General features: G+C 42.8%; 1 long non-coding RNA gene across 4 annotated transcripts; it reads right to left on the bottom strand.

The window, feature by feature from the left end:
* Positions 1-211: 211 nt before the first annotated feature.
* On the bottom strand, positions 212-14,631 carry LOC115198189 (uncharacterized). Of its 4 annotated transcripts, XR_003879184.1 has the most exons (7): positions 14,249-14,631; positions 14,005-14,124; positions 13,323-13,404; positions 9,637-9,708; positions 4,144-4,456; positions 1,363-1,479; positions 212-658 (listed from the first exon to the last, which is right to left on the bottom strand). It is a non-coding gene; the product is annotated as an uncharacterized LOC115198189 (long non-coding RNA). The 4 variants fall into 4 exon arrangements; XR_003879185.1 differs by lacking the exon at positions 4,144-4,456; XR_003879186.1 differs by lacking the exon at positions 13,323-13,404.
* Positions 14,632-15,169: the final 538 nt, after the last annotated feature.

The following is a 15,169-nucleotide window of genomic DNA, read 5'->3' as shown; positions in this document are numbered from 1 at the left end:
GTCGGCCCACTACTGCCTCCATATGACCTTTGAGCCACAGGGTTACGAGCCCAGGGGTTAGAAGAACACAGGCAGGAACACAGAGAGCAACACACAGGACACCCCCTGAACACTACCCAATAAATAATTAATGGCCCTGACATTTACAGTTTTAAGCCCATATGTCCTTCCTTCTGACCTGTTTTTCTGAGGTAATAAATACAATAGGATGTTTATATTTTAGATGTTATATTTGCGATGTGCAAAACAAATAGCAAAGCTTGCTCCCCGATTAAAAACTCAAAAGTACCGTATCTAACCAGATTTAGGCCTGAAAAGTCCAATAAATGGTTAGAATAAATTACAACCAAGTATGTACAAATGACTTTGTAGTCACAGGTGTTTGTGTACCATCGTTAAATAAAAAGAAAGCAACGGTCTAAACTGAATTGAGCGTTTAATTTTCTTGAGTAGTCTGGTGGAAGGTTGGAGGTCATCAGCTCAATGGGCAAAGGCACACTCCTCGGCCGGCAGGGGGCATCCCTGGGGGTGGTGGGCCCGGATCTTCAGGACACCAGAGAGTAGGGGCTTCCGCTTCGCATCAGCCCTGGTACCTTGCAGCCTTCTGGGTCTCTGGGTCTGTACCCACCAGTTCCGGATATGGACCATACCGCCTTTACTGGAAGAGAGAGAGGAGGGGGGTTTAATACAAAAATGTTTATATTACTAATAGGTCTAGACCAGTTTCAAGAGTTTAGGCAAGCTTTAAGAGAGACTGCCAAATGAAAATTCCTTCAAGCTGAGAGTGGGGAAGATTCCATCTACTTTTTCAAGCATTCTTATCTGAATATGTGACATTCCAATAATCCCTGAATTGCTTCAGTATGATTAATGTAGGTAGACCCAGTGCCAGAACCATTGATATAGAGTGCATTAAACTAAATAGTCCTCATGTTCACACCAAACGTTCCAAGACAATGAACCTTCATGTGAGAATGCAAATAAGAATGTTATTTTCACATGATGTTTGGTGCCAAAATGGGACACTTAGCAGATCACTACATGGAACTGGATCCATATCCATCTCTGGTTAGAACTGGATCAATATCATTTCTGGTTAGAGCTGGATCTATATCATCTCTGGTTAGAGCCAAATATGGAGCTCAGAGCTTTGTTGAGATAATGTCTGGATTAGGGTAAAAACATTCTAGTAACATTCCCAAAACTCTCAGGTTTTCCTGACATTTTGGTGGGAGGATTCTGGATTTCCTGCGTATTCCTACCCGATTCCAACGGTCTTCCAACCGGGACTACTGAAAATCCTGGGAAAGTTGTCATCAATTTTCAACACTAGTCTGGATGCTGGGTTTGTACTGCACATACCTCTGAAGACCTGGTGGTTGTTCTTGAGCAGGATGTACAGACCTCCACACTCCTTCTTTAGGACCAGTAGAGTCTCCTACTCCAACAGCTCAGCTACCTCTCTCCCTGACAGACTGCCTGAAGAGGAGAGAGTGAGAACGAGTGCATTTGGAATGAAAAAGGAGAAGGTGGTGGTTCAGGGTTCAAGAATGGAGTAGGAGAAGGATGAAATGTAAGAGTGACTGGAGAGACCTTTGGGATGGCACAGTCTGCGTCCCAAATGGCAGCCTATTTCCTACATAGTGCACTACTTTTGACCAAAGCCAAAATGGAGCCCTTGTCAAAAGTAGTGCACTACAAAGGGAATACAGTGCCATTTGGGACACAGGCTGAGAGATAAGGGAGTTGTGCTAAATTAGAGCTTCAAAAAAGAACTTGTTCTCTCAGAAAGTTCATCTCAGGTGTCAGACAGTCAGAGCTGTGAAGTCAATTAAACTCAGTCCAACATGCTGTCATAAGAGAACATTTCACCACCTTAGTTCCCCAGCGTCATTTCAGATACCAACGAGTTACGAGAGAGGGAGGTATTAAAATTAACCCATTCCCCAGGCTGCCTTAGATAATGGGTATGCACGGCCAAAAACTATTTTTGTGTTTCCACAATATTTGTAAGCCAAGATATGAATTCCCAGTGGAGTTCGCAGCAGAGCAGCTAGCCAACCTTTAAGTTCCATTTCATGGAGATTAAGGTATTTCTGGCTTTACTTTCCCTTCTACATGGAGAATTCAATCTGCTTTGACCTTTGGTTCGTATAAATGACAATCTCATCTTCTCTCTTTGGCATACGGGAATGCAGTTCCACCTTAGGTTCCCCCATGTTGTTGTTTTTTACATCATTATAGTTATATAGACTACAGTCGCGAGGATAGCCCATGTGTTTATTATATCAGACCTAGTTGTTTGGACAGTGGGCACCCCATTGTGATTTCCCTGCTGTGGCAAAGCTATTACCCTCTTACCAACAAATGACAGCACAATACCTGTCAATCAATCACCAAGGGCCCTCCACTCTAGATTATCAACTTCAAAACTGTTCTGTTGATTTTGTATAGTGTTAAACATGGCCTACTTAGCTTACATAGAGATTATTGTTACAGTACTGCACCACATTATGCAACATATTCAAGACACTCAACCTTTGTTTTGTTTGCAGCTAGGGATAGTATGCCAAGGTACGTGTGAACAGTGGGCAGCTGACAGCAGGTTGGCATTTATTGTCAGGAATCTTGCCCTGGAGGCAGCTCTCCAAAGTGGTCACTAGCTGGCACAGGCACAGATTCATAAAATCTGATTTTAAACCTAACCTTAACCACATTGCCAACCCTAACCTTTATGATATAGACAATTTTGACTTTGCAGCTGACCCATCTAGTGGAAATGTCTCAGTTCTGCCTCCAGGGCATGATTCAGGACAAACTTCAACCTGCGGCGGCCCAGGACCCTACTATAACATCACTACAACGTTTACAGCTGCCCTTTAGAGACCATAGCCTACACTGCTAATTGAGATGAATGGGATAACTGGGGCTATTGACAATGTGGAATGAGTCTGGACCTGGACTGGCCTCCTAGACTGTTATTAATGGGTTGTCCATAGATACTGTGTTTGTGTACTGCTGTGAGCACAAGGTTGATTGCACGTTAACATTTATTTAGTGACTACGAGGAAACAGAGATACTGTATTTGTTTGTTGTTGCCTCTGTTTTAGCCCGTATACTAAAATAGTGAATACTAAGCATTACTGCCATCTAAAAATACAATACAAAAATGCCACAATACCCGTAAAAATGTAGGCACAAAACCTTTCATCCGACCATTCAGTGTTTGCACGCAATTAGTAGGCTAGTCGACTAGAAGAATGAATTACACAGTATGATTGTGGAAAATATTGCATCTTATAGTTCTTGTGTTCCTTTCAAACTTGCATGAGGCAATTGTTTAGCTTGTCACATCTATTGAGAGAGAGAGAGAGAGACAGTGAAATTCGCGGGCTAGCCGCTGTCAGTGTCCCAGCACCCCCCCCCCCCTCTTTTCAGAGCAGCACCATAGGAGAAAACAAATACAGAGTCATCCATAAAAGATGGATCAGAATGCATTATTCATCCATTCATCTCCATCCCGGGTTACAGGCGCTCTGTCTCTCCATCCTCCATCCTTTTCACCCCCTCCCTACTCTACCTTTCTGTCACTCTCTCTAATTCCAGTCCTGAAAGAGATTCTCCTGTTTTAATCAGAGTACACTTCATCCCCTTATCTCATCTGTCGTACCTTGGGTGCAGGTGTGTGTGTGTGTGTGTGTGTAGGATGAGGGGATAATCTGGAGGGGGTTGATAAAGGAGAGATGGGGCGGTGTGTGTAGTACAGGATGTAGCTGGCAAAGGATGAAACACTTCCAGGGTTCAAAGCAGGGTTGCACTGCACCTCCAGGGGCCTTCCTATTGGTGCTGAGAGAGAGAGAGACAGGGAGAGGTAGGCGGGGGGGGGGGGGGGCCAGTGGCGTTAAGGACACAAGGGACCTAGCATGACCTTAACGTTCCTGAATTCCACCGAGTCAACTATACACCATGTAGTGTACATAAACCCAACATACTCCATTATAGTAATGAACCACAGAGCAGATATGTACTTTTTGTTCTTTATTCCTAAACCTAATATGACCTCAATGACAGCTCAATGTTTTGAAGGAGAGATTACCTTGTGATTTGATTGGGACTTAATAACTAAAGTGTCATTCTCTTACCTCCAGTGTTCCAGGCATCAGGGACATCCCCGCCTTTGTCCTTGGTCGACCCAAGCAGAGTGTTGGCCACATGTAAGACTATACCATCTACAAAATCCCGGGGGAGGGCGGCGCAATTTCACACAGTCTCGATCCTCTCTCGGGGCTGGAACCCAGCTCCCCAGTTGTTCCCATGGGACCGGTCAGTCTCAGCTTCCCCCTCAACGTTTGACCCTTGTACTGTGACCCCGGAGCAGGTCTGACGACCCTGTATATACTTGGCTCTCCGCTCGTCCGACAGCTGGTAGCTCCTTGACTTTCCTACCAGACACACCTGCAGAGTAAGGGGTTAGATTAAAACAGTGTGACTGGCTTATGTTAGCATATACTGTATGTTTTTTGATTTATTTGTATTTTTAGTCTTTTAGTAGACGCTCTTTTCCAGAGCGATTTGGAATACATTGACTGTGCATACATTTTCGTACTTTTTCCCCATGGGAATCGAACCCACAACCCTGACGTTGCAAGCATCATGCTCTACCAACTGAGTCACACAGGACCATGTGTTCAAGTGTGGGTGTTATTTTTTTAATTTAACCTTTATTTAACTAGGCAAGTCAGTTAAGAACACATTCTTATTCACAATGACAGCCTACCAGGGAACAGTGGGTTAACTGCCTTGTTCAGGGGCAGAACGACAGATTTATACCTTGTCGGCTCTGGGATTCGATCCAGCAACCTTTCGTTTACTAGCCCAACGCTCTAACCACTAGGCTACCTGCCGCGCCATTAGCATATCCGCTTTGTGGAGGGGATTCTCAGGCCGTCCTCTGTGTTGAACCCACAGGCTGTGCTGATCTCAGAGATGAAGTCAATGTATTCTTTATACTGGGACTTCTGAAACTGTCTCCATTGGTACTTCCCATAGAAGTCAAAAGAAACAGCAGAGCAAAGTACCGGTAGGAGAAGGATGACCTAAACTGGGTGGAAAGTGACAGAAATGACACATCAAAACCATCCTTTATTTCCCTGGTTTAGTCTTAGAGAACCCTGGTCAAGCAGAGGTAGCAGACATCATAGAGGTGAGAACATACTGTAGGAACAACTGAATTAGGCACAACTTACTCAAAGTTGGGTGTAAGAAAAATGAGGAAAATGTAAAGCCTATGGAGCTATGAGGCATCGTTAAGTACTGTTGGAGCGTTCAAACCAGAGCAAGAGACTAACTTCAAGAGCCAAGCTCAACATCGCCATCAGATGGCCTGCGCATCAAACAAGTCCCTTCACACATCAACACACCTCCATTCCCCCTCTCCCCAAACCAACACAACTCATGAAAGTAACATGATTTCAAATTCAATAGATCAGCTGCCACTTGAGGCGGCTAAGCCAAATTGTGTCTGCTGATGACTTGCCTGGCCGCTATAACGGGGATCCACGGTGAGAGCTCCTCCGAGTGGTTTCCAATCAGCCAGTCTGTGTCCAGGAATAAGAAGCCATCACTGGGAGTGATTGCCATTTCCTGGAATAGAAGCTTCTTTAGATCAGAGAGACGCACCGCCGACGACCGTAATTAGATTTTTGAATCATTCATTTTTTAAATGACAAATGACTTGTGACACACCCAGCCGCTCTCTGTCGCGAAAGAACTCTGTTGCCAACTTTTAATATTGAAGGAGGATAACATCTTGATATTGTTATCCCTGCTCATTTAGTGTCAGGGTGGGTATGAGGAAGGGTGATCTGAAATAATGAGTCAGATGAGGTTACAAATTCAATTTATTTGTATTTAATTTAAACCAACATTTTGTGCCTATTGCCATGTAGGGCCTAATTAAATGACTGGTCTTATACAACACAACAAAAGTAAACAAGTAAATAAATGATTTTAGCCTAAACCTGTGAACGAGGGAAACTAGATAAAATGACAACAAGGAAAGCCCTTTCAGGAGTTGGAGACCACTTCCATGTTCTAGTCTAGACACATCATATCCCATCACCATGTTCTAGTCTAGACACCATAATATCCCATCACCATGTTCTAGTCTAGACACCATCATATCCCATCACCATGTTCTAGTCTAGACACCATCATATCCCATCACCATGTTCTAGTCCAGACACCATCATATCCCATCACCATGTTCTAGTCCAGACACCATCATATCCCATCACCATGTTCTAGTCTAGACACATCATATCCCATCACCATGTTCTAGTCTAGACACCCATCATATTATATCACCGAGGAGAAGGACACCAGAAAGGACAGGTCGCAGATCCTGACAGAACCCCAAGCCTTTAGTTAAAGGTACAGCGAGTCCCTAGCTAAACAAGCTAAACAATTGCCTCATGTAAGTTTGAAAGGAACACAAGAGCCATAAGAGGCAATAATTTCCACAATCTCATTCCGTGTAATTCATTCTTCTAGTCAACTAGCCTACTAATTGCATGCAAACACTGTATGGTCGGATGAAAGGTTTTGTGCCTACATTTTTACCGGTATTGTGGCATTTTTGTATTGTATTTTTAGATGGCAGTAATGCTTAGTATTCACTATTTTAGTATACGGGCTAAAACAGAGGCAACAACAAACAAATACAGTATCTCTGTTTCCTCGTAGTCACTAAATAAATGTTAACGTGCAATCAACCTTGTGCTCACAGCAGTACACAAACACAGTATCTATGGACAACCCATTAATAACAGTCTAGGAGGCCAGTCCAGGTCCAGACTCATTCCACATTGTCAATAGCCCCAGTTATCCCATTCATCTCAATTAGCAGTGTAGGCTATGGTCTCTAAAGGGCAGCTGTAAATGCTGTAGTGATATTATATTATATTACATCACTGGGGCCAAGCTTCCTGCCATCCAGGACCTATATACTAGGTGGTGTCAGAGGAAGGCCCAAAAAATGGTCAAAGACTCCAGTCACCCAAGTCATAGACTGTTCTCTCTGCTACCGCACGGCAAGTGGTACCGGAGCGCCAAGTCTAGGTCCAAAAGGCTCCTTAACATCTTCTATCCCCAAGCCATAAGACTGCTGAACAATTAATGAAATGGCAACCCACACTATTTACATTGACGACCCCCCCCCCTTTGTTTCATTGCTGCTACTCACTGTTTATTATCTATGTAGTCACTTTACCCCTACCTACATGTACAAATTACCTCGACTAACCTGTACCTCCGCACATTGACTCGGTACCCCCTGTATATAGCCTCGTTATTGTTATTTTATTGTGTTACATTTAATGTTTTACTTTAGTTTATTCTGTAAATATTTTCTTAACTATTTCTTGAACTGCATTGTTGGTTCAGGGCTTATAAGTAAGCATTTCCCTGTTCTTTTCGGCACATGTGACAAATAAAATGTGATTTGATATTAAGGCCCTGGGACCCCGCAGGATGACGTTTGTCCTGAGTCTTGCCCTGGAGGCAGAACTGAGACATTTCCGCTAGATGGGTCAGCTGCAAAGTCAAAATTGTCTATATAATAAAGGTTAGGGTTGGCAATGTGGTTAAGGTTAGGTTTAGGTTTGTGCCTGTGCCAGCTAGTGACCACTTTGGAGAGCTGCCTCCAGGGCAAGATTCCTGACAATAAATGCCAACCTGCTGTCAGCTGCCCACACGTACCTTGGCATACTATCCCTAGCTGCAAACAAAACAAAGGTTGAATGTCTTGAATATGTTGCAGTATGTGGTGCAGTACTGTAACAATAACCTCTATTGTAGGCCATGTCACTAGCTGGCACTTTAAAAAATATATTTGACCCCCTTTTTCTCCCCAATTTCATGGTATCCAATTGCTGGTAGTTACTGTCTTGTCTCATCGCTACAACTCCCGCACGGACTCGGGAGAGGCGAAGGTCGAGAGCCATGCGTCCTCCGAAACACAACCCAACCAAGCCGCACTGCTTCTTAACACAGTGCGCATCCAACCCGGAAGCCAGCCGCACCAATGTGTCGGAGGAAACACCGTACACCTAGCGACCTGGTCAGCGTGCACTGCGCCCGGCCCACCACAGGAGTCGCTTGTGCGCGATGAGACAAGGATATTCCTGCCGGCCAAACCCTCCCTAACCCGGACGACGCTAAACCAATTGTGCGCCGCCCCATGGACCTCCCAGTCGCGGCCGGCTGCGACAGAGCCTGGGCTCGAACCCAGAGTCTCTGGTGGCACAGCCAGCCCTGCGATGCAGTGCCTTAGACCACTGCGCCACCTGGGAGGCAGCATGTTAAACACTTTTATACAAAATCAACAGAACAGTTTTGAAGTTGATAATCTAGAGTGGAGGGCCCTTGGGGATTGATTGACAGGTATTGTGCTGTCATTTGTTGGTAAGAGGGTAATAGCTTTGCCACAGCAGGGAAATCACAATGGGGTGCCCACTGTCCAAACAACTAGGTCTGATATAATAAACACATAGGCTATCCTCGCGACTGTAGTCTATATAACTATAATGATGTAAAAAACAACAACATGGGGGAACCTAAGGTGGAACTGCATTCCCGTATGCCAAAGAGAGAAGATGAGATTGTCATTTATACAACGCTGGGGAACTGAGGTGGCAAAATTCTCTCATGACAGCATGTTGGACTGAGTTTAATTGACTTCACAGCTCTGACTGTCTGACACCTGAGATGAACTGTCTGAGAGAACAAGTTCTTTTTTGAGGCCCTAATTTAGCACAACTCCCTTTTCTCTCAGGCTATGTCCCAAATGGCCCAGTATTCCCTTTGTAGTGCACTACTTTTGACCAGGGGCCCATAGGGGTCTGATCAAAAGTAGTGCACTACAGTGAGGGGAAAAAAGTATTTGATCCCCTGCTGATTTTGTACGTTTGCCCACTGACAAAGAAATGATCAGTCTATAATTTTAATGGTAGGTTTATTTGAACAGTGAGAGACAGAATAACAACAAAAAAATCCAGAAAAACGCATGTCAAAAATGTTATAAAATGATTTTCATTTTAATGAGGGAAATAAGTATTTGACCCCCTCTTAATCAGAAAGATTTCTGGCTCCCAGGTGTCTTTTATACAGGTAACAAGCTGAGATTAGGAGCACACTCTTAAAGGGAGTGCTCCTAATCTCAGTTTGTTACCTGAATAAAAAGACACCTGTCCACAGAATCAATCAATCAGATTCCAAACTCTCCACCATGGCCAAGACCAAAAAATTAGATCTGTAGATGTTGAAATCAAGGCTAGGGCAGACTGACTCAATTTCAACTACTTTTCAACATCCGGTGAACGAAATAGTTAATATATTACCGCTATAATACCTACTGTACACATCATCACAAATATTTAAAATAGTGCATTAGTTTTGGTTTCTTAGAAAGAAAAAAAAAGGGAATTCCAAATATCCACAAAGCCCTCAAAATGAAGTTGATCTTGGGGTCTATTAAAGGGTAATATGAGGCTCATGCAGGATATACACCCTCTAAAGTAACAAGCGCTAACTGATCAAAGCTGAATAAAACAGTGTTTCATTTAGGCCTTCCTCACCTCTAGATAGGTTCATGGGCCGTAGATATTCCAGATCTTCCGTTTCCTCACATCGATGCCCTTTCCAGGGTGCTGAAACACAAGCAGGTAAGACGGTCAGTCAGTCCCTAATCACTTCATCAGCGGGCAGAACTGAACATTGGGTACACAAAGACACTATCCACCTACCCCCAGTGTGTCATTTCAATCACGGCTATCCAGCGTTTTGATTAGACGTTAAATCACATCACTGATTGAATAGAACACTAGCATGAAATTGGCGCGGATTAAGGCCGCATCCCAAATGGCACTCTATTCCCTATATAGTGCACTATGGTCAATTCCAAGCCCTGAGCACCAACATGTGAAGTTCATAGGAGCATGTCAAATGAAAGCTAAGAGTAAAACATTATTTATTAAGGTATATATACATTTTTCAACAACAAATTCTGAATAAGCTAAGACTGATTTCTTGTCAAACAGATGGAATAGGGGTCTTTCACAACATCTACCAGAAAGTCTTAAAAGGTATTAAAAATACACCAAAACATAATGCAGTAAAGACCCCTGCCAACTAAAACACATTTAGTTTAGCAGAATTTTTTGGCCTTTACGAAACATTGCCTTGTGCTTTGAAATTCCATTATCAAAAATCCACTTATCTTTAAGATATTGTCATTTCTCTCCCTCATGAGGGAGGATAATGAAAGTTCATAGAAGTAACAAGTAAAGGTAGACCTACCAATTAGTTAGTGTTTTTACTGATATCAATTATGTTTATGAATTATTAAAATGAATGTAGACGCAGTGAGTCAGGAAACAAGTGCAGTGAGCTTAATAATAACGAACATTATAAAACGAGACAAAAAAAACAAGGGAATATAAACAATACTACCTGACGACTGACAGAACGCTAGATAAATGATAAGTAATCAAGGTGGTAATGAATTCCAGGTGTGACTGATGATGGGGCGCAGGTGTGCGTAATAATGGATGCCGGGTGTGCGTAATGGTCGCAAGGCCCGGAAGTTAGTAAATCGGCGACGTCGAGCGCTTGAGCGGGAATGGACGTGACAAATTTGAAATCCTTGTTACCAAATCGTCAACAGAATTTCAGAAGAATCGGTAACAGAATTTCTGCAACTGAATTGGTTGCAATGGGAAATCAAAGTAGTTACAAACCATAGTTGGGTCTCCCTCTTTGTGGTGGTCAAAGCAAGAATGCGAAAGGTCTAGACTACACCTCCCTCTCACTCTTCTCTCCAATTAATATCACATCTCAGTTCTTACAGGTCACCTACCCATGAGCCCCCTCTCTTTCCATTTACTGTAACCAACATCCACACCCACTGAGCACCAATCGACAACTGACATCCCAGGATGTTAAAAAGTAGTTGAAATTTGGTCTGGTCCGGACCAGCCCTGATGTCAACATGCACAGATGTCTGGACCGGTCTTCATTTTGCCCAAATATAGACTTCCATGATTGGTTCAGATTTGGTCTGAACCAATCATAGACATCTGTTTCACAAGTTTGGACAGCACAGTATAGTACAGTAGAGCTCAGTACCGTAAAGTATAGTTCAGTACAGTATAGAGCTGGGTGATATGGACAAAAATTCATTTTGTGACAAATTGCCCTTTTTTTATTATCCTTTAAAGTACTACTACTGGTTTGATGGTTATAGCCATCAATTGTCAATTGTATTTCATTTCAAACTTCACATTTCTTTAGTATAGGCTACTTATTGTAACGAACGGTATCAGCAAAATGGCTGCGATAAGTGATCGGTTGGTGTCGATCATTTTCGGTTTATCGTCCCAGCTCTAGTACAGTACAGCACAGTAAAGAAAATGTTAGTATAGTTCAGTAAAAGTAGAATATAATTTTGTACAATACAGTCCTGTACTGTAAAGTAGAGTAGTGTACAGTACACACTAGAGTACACTGGAGTTGAGTACACTAATGTACTGTACTCTACTCGACTATACTATACTGTACTGTACTCTACTGTGCTGTACCTTGATGTCAGAACTTGTGAAACATAGGGGTCTATTATTGGTTCAGATTTAGTCCGGTGCGGACCAACCAAATGTGGTCTTGTTTGGTAGGGGAGCTCGTTAAAATAGTGTGTAGAATAATACGCAATTATGCAAAGGAAAATATTGCATATTTCTACCTTTGTGTACCTATTTAGGATACATCACCATGAAGAGAATGACACATCCATAATTATCCATTTCTGTGTATCAAAGATCAGGGACCCATGATGAAATTCCGTTACCAGGTGTAAATCCACTTCACTTACAGTAGTTCAATAACCAAAATAGATTTTTTCAAAGTGAAGGTACACCACTCGATGTAACAGGAAGGCCAACAAGATCATCAAGGACAACAACCACCCGAGCCACTGCCTGTTCACCCCACACCCCGCTATCATAGCTGGGACCGAGAGACTGAAAAACAGCTTCTATGTCAAAGCCATCAGACTGTTAAACAGCCATAACGAACATTGAGTGGCTGCTGCCAACATACTGACTCAAATCTCTAGCCACTTAATAATTAAAAATTGGATGTAATAAATGTATCACTAGTCACTTTAAACAATGCCACTTTATATGTTTACATACCCTACATTACTCATCTCATATGTATATACTGTACTCTATACCATCTTCTGCATTTTGCCTATGACGTTCGGCCATCGCTCATCCATATATTTATATGTACATATTCTTATTCATTCCTTTACACTTGTGTGTATAAGGTAGTTGTTGTGAAATTGTTAGATTACTTGTTAGATATTACTGCATGGTCGGAACTAGAAGCACAAGCATTCCGCTACACTCGCATTAACATCTGCTGTGTATGCGACTAATAAAATTTGATTTGATGTCATAGTTGACACCCCATTATTTCTGCAGACATTGCAATGCCAGGATAATGGGTTCGATTCCCTTGGGGAACCAGTACAAATATGAAAATGTATGCACTCACTACTGTAAGTCCATCTGGATAAGAGCGTCTGATAAATGACAAGAAAAGTTACTTTTGGACTCCCGAGCGGCCCAGCGGTCTACTGCACTGCATTGCAGTGCTTGAGGAGTCACTACAGACCTGGGTACAATCCCAGGCTGTGTCATGACCGGGAGTCCCATAGGGCAGCGCACAATTGGCCCAGCGTTGTCCGGGTTAGGGGAGGGTGTGCCTGGGGGGACTTTACTTGGCTCATCGCGCTCTAGCGACTCCTTGTGGCGGGCCGGGTGCAGCTGGTTAAGAAGCGCGGTTTGTCGGGTCATGTTTTGGAGGACGCATAACTCGATCTTTGCCACTCTCTCGAGCCCATTGGTGAGTTACAGCGATGAGACAACATCAACATTGGGGAGAAAGAGGGAGTAAAACAAATGTTTATGTAAGAAAACGTTGAAATCAATGTTTTTTGTTTGCCATTCATTTACGGGCCCGTCAAATGTAGTGCACTATAAAGGGAATACAGTGCCATATGGGACGCAACCTAAAGCTTCTTACGACACAACAGCTACACCGTGTCATTGATTAAGCGTCCAGTGGACATTTGTGAACTAAAAGAGATCGGCAACAAAGGTCAGTTTTCCACAGGTGTCCAGGTGTTATTATTCAGCACCAGGGCATATCAGGTTGTTTTATGTAACTGTGTTCTGGCAACCTAGTGTAGTGTTTATCATACATAGACCATTTCCAGAACCAAGATCCACAAAGGACTGTTTGACCGTCAGACCCTTCTCTGCTAGCTCCTCGCCCCATAGGACCTGTGCATTGATAGAACAATGGTGTTATTGTCGTAAGAGCTGTCATTTCACACATATTAGCATTCTGTCCATATACTGAGGAGGCCTATCAGGAGATATGTAGCGAAGGCAATATCTTCAAAGACAAACTTCTCAGGGTCTGTTACTTCAGGCCAAACCTAAACAAAGACAAATATTACAGTATGTTGGGACATTAACATGAAAACAACTTCAACAACAACAAACCACTGCTACAAAGAATCTGATCTGTGAGGCTACACTATGAAAGACCAGACCATTGACCATCTCCTTGTACTTGTCCTTCAGCCGTTAGTACATGATGTTGTACTTCTCTACAGGCAGCAGGGACAGGGTGCTCCTGAGCTCACTGGTCTTACTCTCTGTGGCCCAGCTTACCAGTTTGGGCAGGAGCTCCTCAACCAGCCAGGGCAGTTAGGGGTAGGCCCCCCCTGTCACTGAACCACTCATCAGGGCGCAGGAGGTGTTACAGAGCAAATCAATGTAGACACTGTCCAATGTGTCCATGCATGACTGGATTGATGGAAGGCTAGGTGAAGAAGCTGACATTGAAATGAAACATCATAACATGGAAAGACTCACCATTCATCATTGTTCTCAGGCAGAAGGTGTATCTGATAGATGTTCTTCCTTCCAGACGCAGTACCTTCCGCACTCTCTTCAGCTGGTACGAAGCTTACTTTACCCTTTGAGATTCAAAGTCTGAAAATGTAAAGATTTTAAAAAGTAACACAACATTTCACACATCCGACTGTTGTTGTGCACATGCTGTAAAGTCAGCCAGAATTCAACGATAAGCAGCTTATTGTCATTAGCATGTCCTTACTTTTGAGTATGTCTTTATGTACTGTTGTGCCATAAGTTTACTTTAGGAATGAATGTCCTCACAGAAAAATGCCAGTCTCTGCTTGTCATATTCAAGTTCAATACCACTATTCACTAAAGAAAGAACATCCTTGGACTCTGACGTAACACATCCATGAATTAGGAGGATGTTTGCAAGTTCTTCAAAACCTCTTTTGACTCCACAAAGACGTTTGCTCACAACGTGTGGTTTATTTATCTAAACATCAACGCCAGACCAAAATCCTCCCGGAAGAGTATTACATTTGTCTGTAAACTTAATCTCAAAGAGTTTCAACAATAATAGCAAATTGCATAGCACTGAATCATTATACATTGCAAACGTACAAAAAAAAAAAAAAACCACTTTCGGGGACTTTTATTTTCAAAGGGATTTTGTCGCACTTCGATGACTCCATGAAAGCGCACCTTAGAAGAAAAGAGCGCCATTTGAAAAACCAACAGCAGAGAGTGCTGTTGTATTTTTTATCTCAACATCTTCAACGATCCTGTACTGGTGCTGCTGTCTAGTACCATCCAATTGTACATTATTTTATATGCAGAAAATATGAAATCAGGATGCACATTTTTTTTATCACAAGTTTGACCTCACACTAATGACTAATCTGGGTTATTACTCTTCACTCTTTTGCCTTTTATACTGATTTCCAACACTCTGCTCACTGATCACCTGCTTAATGTTTTGATGAACACTTCAGGGGTAGAAGGTCTGATGCAAATTCTGACAACTTCCCTCACATGACTGTTACAGCACCATGAACATGCTTCCTGTGAAACAAAGAGCATCTAAAGATTATGATAATTTACCCCTAAAAGGTTTCCCCTTTCATCTGTGGAGCATCTGAGGTGGATCCTGGTCCCAATTGTCAGGTGAGAAAAGGCT

The sequence above is a fragment of the Salmo trutta genome, chromosome 8 (assembly GCF_901001165.1).
Source record: "Salmo trutta chromosome 8, fSalTru1.1, whole genome shotgun sequence".
In the NCBI taxonomy this organism is placed as follows: Eukaryota; Metazoa; Chordata; class Actinopteri; order Salmoniformes; family Salmonidae; genus Salmo; species Salmo trutta.
This window is presented reverse-complemented; position numbering and strand designations above follow the sequence as displayed.